This window comes from Urocitellus parryii, chromosome 5 (assembly GCF_045843805.1).
Source record: "Urocitellus parryii isolate mUroPar1 chromosome 5, mUroPar1.hap1, whole genome shotgun sequence".
In the NCBI taxonomy this organism is placed as follows: Eukaryota; Metazoa; Chordata; class Mammalia; order Rodentia; family Sciuridae; genus Urocitellus; species Urocitellus parryii.
The window spans coordinates 119591095-119598822 of NC_135535.1; positions in this window are offsets into that span (position 1 = coordinate 119591095).

Consider the following 7728-nt stretch of genomic DNA (forward strand, 5'->3'; position numbering starts at 1 on the left):
AAAGAAGGCTTCTGTAGCCAGGGCATGGTGATACATACCTGTAATCCCAGCGACTCAGGAGAAAGAGACAAGTTTGAGGCCAGTCTGGGAAACTTAGCAAGACCCTTTCTCAAAATAAAAAAATAAATAAATAAAAGCCAGACATGGTGGTGCACACCTGTAATCCCAGAAGTTCAGGAGGCTGAGGCAGAAAGATCTCTAGTTCAAGGCCAGCCTCAGCAGTTTGCTAGACCCTAAGAAAATTAGCGAGAGCCTGTCTCGGGCTGGGGATATGGCTCAGTGGTTAAGAGTCCCTGGGTTCAATTCCCAGTACTAATAATAGTAATAATGATAGTAATAATAATAATAATTTTTAAAAATTAAAAATAAAGAGCATTGGGAATGCAGCTCAGTGGTAGAACACCCTAGAAGAAAAAGAAGAGGAACGAAAGGAGGAGGAGCTGCCTTCTCAATTGCACTGGGACTTCCCATTGAACCAATTCCTGACCATACCCCACATTTGGGTTCTCTTTTGTGAATGTGTGTGAGCTAAGTTGCACAGGCTGGCCTTGAACTTTCCATCCTCCTGCCTCACCTCCTGAGTCGCTGGGATTACAGGCCTATGCCAGCTACATTTGGGTTTTCATTGGAATTCTTCCAATATTATTCACTAGTTGTTTTGGCTGAAAGCCTTGTTGCTCCAGCCAAGGACAGAGAGTGTGCTAAAGATGTCTATAGTCCCCAGAACTGCACCGAGCCCAGAGTTGTCACAAGGCAGCCTCCCCAGACTTCTGTGACTTTTAGCCTTTTTAACACCTGCAGTTCTTTGTAGCTGAAGATTGATGAACAATCCTAATCTGTCCAAATCAGATGCTTCCTCCCTGACTATGCACTTGACCATGCAGAATGGCCTATTTTCATTCATCCAATTAGTCCATGAATATTTGCTGAATGACAGGAGGAAAGAACTGCTTCTTATTGGCCAGTGTGAAAGGTCTTTGCAGACTTTTATCTTAACTCATTAGCTGGCTCCTTTATAGAAAAGGCCAGAAGCCATCTAAGGAAGGGCCTGCAGCTCCTAAAGAGCAGAGATGGGCTGGGCGACAGGCCTCTGAGAGCTGTGGCGGCCACTGCTCTCCCCACTGGGTGCATCCACCATTTCTCTTAGTTCTTACCAAGAGCCAGGCTCAGGTCAAGAACCGGTGTGGGTGACAAATGGAGGACTGTGCTCAGTGCTTCCTGCTGAGCCCTGGCTCCCCAGTGGCCTCTCACACTTTCCCCTTCCTCCTTCCTTCTTTTTCTTTCTCCTCCTTTCTCTCCCTGCCTCTCAGTGAAAGGGCTCCCTTGACAAGAGTATCGGGTTTCAGTTGTCCGTGTCCTGGGAAATCACCAGCTCTTTCCCCCTTTCTCTTTAACCAGGATTACACATTCAGAGCTAGTTGGCTCCCTGGCCTGCCCAGCTGCTCAGGGCTGGAGGATGATGCCAAGGCTCTGGGCTTGGCTTCCCAGCCAGAAGATGGCCAGGGTCACAGAAGTGAAGCTTCCGGCTTGCTCTGCTCTCTTCTTGGTGCAGTCCTCTCAAATCTGGACTTCAGGGGCCCTCCCCTAGAGAGCACAGGGACCCCTGGCTGGGGGCTGCTGCTCCTGCTCTGCTCTGGTGTGCTCCTTCTGGCCCAGCATCTGGCCATCAGGTTTCCTTCCACTCCACCGACTAGTACAGCCCCACAGCCAGAGGGAAAACAGGGAAACACAGAGTTATTTGTGATCTAACTACTTTCTCACTTAGAAAGAGAAACAGGAGGCTAAGAAACAGACAAGATGATGAGAACAAGGGGAAAGCGTAATGGGCAGAGAAGAGATCAGAAAGAAGAAGGATCCTCATCAGTTCTGGTGCCTATCGTTACAGTCAGCAAGAGTGTTGATGGAGGACACAGTCTCAGAGGACATGGCCTAAAGTAGGTCTATTTATGTATGTACTGATAGTGGGGAATGAACCTGGGGCACTCTACCCCTGAGCTATATCCTCAATTCTCTTTGATTTTATTTTGTTGCAGTACTGGGGATTGCACCCAGGGGCGCTCTGCCACTGAGCTACACCCCCAGTGCTTTTTCTGTTTTTTTTACTTTGAGACAGGGTCTTGCTAAATAGTGGAGGTTGGCCTTGAATATATGATCCTCCTGCCTCAGCCTCCTGAGTCACTGGGATTTTAGACAACACCATGGCACCTGCAAGATCTTATTTAGAATAATTAGAAAAGGTCAGCCAGGTGCAGCAACACACACCTGCAATGGCAGCAATTCAGAAGGATAAGACAGGAGAATCATGAGTACGAGGTCAGCCTCGGCAGTTTAGCAAGATCCTGTTTCAAAATAAAAAAATTAAAAAGGGATGAGGATGTAGCTCAGTGGTAGAGGGACCCTGGGTTTAGTTCACAGTTCACAAAAACAAAACAAAATAAAAACAAACAAAAATACTGAGAAATGTAGCCAAATCTTGCCTCTCTTATGAGCAAGAAGAAGTTGGATTGGAGACTAGATATCTCCACCTGTGCATTTGAAAACAACGGCTGGCATCACAGAATCTCCTAAGTAACCCTCTGAGACTCTCTAGGCTCCAAAACCTGGCCTACCTCTGCTCCACTGTATATCATAGAGGTCCCTGGCCAACTAAGCAATGAGTGCAAAGTGGTTAAATAAAACAAAACAAAAACCCAAACAGACACACAGGTGCAATAGCAGAAGAATCAGAGCAGAGGTTGTGACTGAGTGGGTTCTGTGTTCTAGCAGCAGAGCCACATTCATAGTCAGCTTTGGGATCCTTATCTTGCCCAGTGGCACACATTCAGGAGGCTGGAGGCAGGAGAACAGCTTCAACAATTTAGCAAGGTCCTAAGCCATTCAGTGAAACACTGTCTCAATATTAAAAAATAAAAAAAAAAAAAAAAGGACTAGGATATAGCTCAGTGGTAAAGCTCCCCTGGGTTCAATCTCTGGTACTCCCCCGCCCCCAAAAAATAAAATAAAATAAAAAAGCTTTGGGCTCCTGAGTGTCTTCCAAGGGCAATCCCTGGGTCCAGGACTCTGGGAGTCAGCCTTTCCTTCACCCCAGGGGCCCTACCTGAGAGCACCCCCGCCCCCACTCCTTCCTGGCTGCTGGAGCGACTTAGATTTTCCAGGACACAATTCTTAGCACCTTTAAAAGAGGACTGAGAGGGAGTCAGGAGCAGAGTGGGTAGCTCAGATTTCCTTACTCTCAGCCAGACAGTCTTAGGAAACTGCCCACTGTGCACAGTCCTATCATTCAAATGAAACCTAACACCCAAGCCCTGGGGAATCACACGTGGTCACCAAGGACACTCTAGCCTCAGGCTAAGCTAAGGGCATTAGCCCTGGTGGCTGGTGATTACTCTCCAGCTCAGATCAGTCCCTCCCCAGACCCGTAGCGCTGCCCCATCTGTCACCTCCAGGACCCTCTAGCCAGGTCCCCTTAGGACTCCATATTCCCTATGCTTAACTTCAGGGATCACTCTGCTGAGGAAATAGCATGCAACTTCCCAGGGTTAGGAGAAATAACTTTCCTAAAAAAGTCACCAGCTGCAGACGCCCCTGTCATAAACTGTCCCAAGCTCTAAGCCGCCCAGGGCTTTTATCCCCTCCTCTTAGCTACACATTACCCAGCTTAATTAGGCCAGGAAATGCAGTGGCAGAGGACACTCTCGGCAGGAGGCGAGACTGGAGGAGAGATTCTCAGCAGCCCCACTTCCTGAGGCTTGAGCTGGGGGCTGGGGCAGGCCAGGAGAAGGCCTGCTGGAGATGGCAGGGCTGCGTCCTCCAGCGAACAGCTGCTGGGAAAGCAGCAGAGATGCGCACATTTGCTCCCCAGGCCCTCCAGGGAGCTGAGGGTTGCACTTGTTTACGGGAACAGCACCGGATCTGAAAGCTTGGAAGTCCCTGCCCACCCCCACCCTCCCATCTCAATTAACCAGCTTCACCACCCCACCCCCACCCTTTCCCTGGGAAGAGGTTGTACCCTCGGTAACCACTTATGATATTTCAGCCCCGTCCCTGATGTAGTCACAGCCAAAGACACAGCCTAAGACAGTCTCCCATTTTCAGCTAGCCCCTGACCTTCACCCTGAACTGGCTTGGTCCTGCGTGAGGTGCGACAGGCCTTCAACGAAAGACAGGTCAAGGGTCTTCCTGGAGTTGAACCCAGGAGCACAACTATCTGCTTACAAAGCTGGGTGTGCATAACCCATTTGAGGAGCTTTCTGTGGCTGTAGGTTTGCAGGGAATGTCACATTGGCTGGGGCTTAATAGAATGGGATTTATATCAAGCCAATAGGAGTCTTTAGAGTCTACTGTGGGCTAACTCCATGACCTTGGATAAGCTGTTTAATTCTTTTGAACCTCAGTTTCCTGAGCCACAAGAATGGGGATAGTAGGTTAAGGTGATCTACTTGCTTTTTTCTTCTTCTTCTTCTTTTTGCATTGGTGGCCATGAAACCAAGTCCTCATGTGTGTGAGCTAGGCAGGCTCTCTACTACCGGGCTACATCCCCACCAGTCTACTTACATTTTTATACCCCAAACAGGTAAATATTCAGGAGGAAATAGTCAGGGTATCTGTTTGTTAGCAACAAGTCTTGCTATGTTGCCCAGGCTGGCTTGAACTCCTGGGCTCAAGTGATCCCCTGCCTCACACTCCCAAGTACAGCACCCATGGCTATTATTATTATTATTACTTTTTTTTTTTTTTTTTTGGTACTGTCAATTGAACCCAGGGCGCTTATCCCCTTGAGTCACATCCCCAGCTCTTTTTATTTTTATTTAGACAGGGTCTCCACAAGTTGCTTAGGACCTTGCTAAACTGTTGAGGCCGCCCTTGAACTCAGCCTCCTGAGCTTTTGGTCTTATAGGCATGTACCACCATGCTCAGCTTTTATTTTTTATTTTGAGAAAGGGTCTCCCTAAATTGCCAGGCTGGCTTCAAACTTGCCTCTATCTGCTGAGTCACTATGATTACAGGAGTGCACCACTATACCTGGCTTTTTTTAAATTTTGAGACAGGGTCTCACTAAATTGCTTAGGGCCTTGCTAAATTGCTGAAGCTGACTTTGAACTTGCCATCCTCCTTCCTTGGCTTCCTGAGCCATTGGGATTACAGGCATGTGCCACCACCCTCAGCTATGGTCAGTATTATTAATATCAGGACATTGGTTGGGCTTTGCCTCTGAGCCAGTGAAGAATCCTGTGTTTAATTACTTCTCCCGTGCCCAACTTTTCTTGGGGGAAATGTTTAGACAGGCAGAAATTAATATTAATGAGTTTACTAGCAACTGGGGGCATTCACACATTATTTTAAGTTACTCATTCAATTATCTGCCAAGCCAACAGCTGTGGTGCATGCCTATAATCTCAGGAAGGCTGAGGCAGGAGGATCACGAGATTAAGGCCAGCCTGGGCAATTTAGGGAGACAGTCAACAATTTAGCCAGAAAGTCTCAAATTAAAAAATCAAACAGGTTGGGGATAGAGCTCAGTTGTAAAGAGCCCCTGGGTTCAATCTCAAGTACCAAAAAATTAAAATGAATAAATAATCTGTCAAGACTTAATGATACAAATTAATAAACTGAAGCTCAGGTAGGGTGAGGAATGGCTACTTAAGGGCAAAGCAGAACATGCAAGGGGGCTATAAGTCTGGAGCTGTTTCATGGCCTGTTAATGTCAGGATGACACTAGCCTAGAGCAAGGGTGACCTAAATCTCAGCAGCCAGACCAGCAGGAGGATCATCACCCTCCAAGAGGGGGATTGCAAGGGCTTAGAGGTAGAATGTCATCCAAGAATGACTGTCTAGAGTGTCTGTCTCTCGTCCCCGAAGAACATACATCCTTTGACCTTTAAGTCGTGGTACCATGTGGTTCCATGGTTTATGGTTTTTATGCTTTGCTTCTTTCATTGTGTCAATTTTTCTCAGAAAAATAAATATTTCTTGAAAATATCTCCCTCATCTGTAATAAGATCAAAGGGGCTCTGGGGCTGAGGGTGTGGCTTAGTGGTAGAATGCTTGCCCGAGTTTGGTCCTCAGCACCGAAATACAAAATGATGGATTCTTGTTTCTCAGATATTCGATTGTGCGACGATTTTTAAATTCTTAAAAAAATAATTTGAGGTGGTGGGGACTGAACCCAAGGCTTCATTCATACCAAGCATGCACTCTACTACTGAGCTACAACCTTAGCCCAAAATGTTGTGATTTGAAGTTTTATAAGTAACTTTGAAAAGTGTTCTCCCATTCTACAAGGAGGTTGTAAATATAACCCACCAATACACCCATGTGAGGGTTGGGAGGACGGGGAATATAAGGGTACCTTCAGTTCTATCCAGAGAAGGGCAGCAGTCCTAGCCCTCAGGAGGGTTAAGTGCTCCAGGGTCCCCAAGGAAATCTGGGTCTCCTCTTGATCCACCCAAAGCATCTATACTCCATCTCCCCCAAACTCAGCCACCTAAGAAACCTTGGAAGTATAAATCTCACTGTGGGGAGCAGAATTTGAGCAAAAGTTATGCAGAAGCCCCTATGGGTTAAATATATGGAATCTCCTAATCTCTGGCACCTTCTGGAACTAGGTCTGTCCAGTCAAGGCACCCAGGCTCGGCGGTGCAAGTCTGGGTGGGGATCCCAGGAGCAAGGTGTTGGAGGAAGAAAGGACAACTTTAGGCTCCTACCTCCCACCCTTAGGAGTCCAGTGACAAAGATGCTGTGAATGCTGAGAAGGGTGAGTGTCTGAGGAGAAGGCCCCTGAAACCCAGATCCAGGACTCCCAGGCCTGACAGGAGTCTTCTCTCAGTACCACCTGGAGCACCCTTTCAGCCTCCACTCATAGGCCTTCTACCCCTCCCTGCCTTCCTGGTCTTCCCCTGGCTGACTCCCACACACAGGCAGTGGTGGGAGATGCCGCCTTGCTCCAGGAGCTTGGGGGCAAACATCTGCTGCCTGCTTTGTTTCCCTTATCTCAAGCAGGGGTGGGAGGACCCTGCAGAGCTCTCTAGGGCACAGGCACCAGCCAGCCACACACCCAAACAGCAGTGTGATGACCCCTCCTCCAAGGCAACTAGGAAAGCTAAAAACTCCCCTTAGCTTCTGAGAGGGATTTTCAGGGTGTCCTTCCCACTCTGCGTGGGAAAAGGAAGGCGGTAACATTCGTGCTCCTGGTCAGTACTCCTCATTTTTTTCTCTGGCTTCCTGAGCCTGGCGTAGCTGACAGATATAGTCACCTCTGGACCCTCCCTTCCCTCTGGGTCTGTTCCTCTATCACTTCAAGACACTCAGGTCCACAGCAAAAACAGTCTTGGGTGTGGGCCGGCATTTGTCACAGCCAGGCCAAGGGAACTGAGTCACACAGAAGCGCCAGGCTGGGCTGTGGGCTCAAGTTTTCACCTGCAGCCCTGCTGAGGAAATGCAGGGTTTTGTTCCAGAGCCTTCCTGGTAACCCCACCCACTGAACACCAAGTTTCCAGTGCCAAATTTGGGATAGATGGGATCAAAGTGGAGATTAGACTAACTTCAGCAGCTATCTCTTCTGGGAATACCAGTGAGCAATTCCTCCACCGTGCTGTCCAGAGATAGAGGTGAAAAAAATGGGACAGGATAGGCCTCTGCTCAGATGGTGCTACGGTCTGGTGGGGGTGCCGTAAACATGACCAACTAGTACACAAAGAAACAGGTTGGGGTGCCATGACATGAGCCACA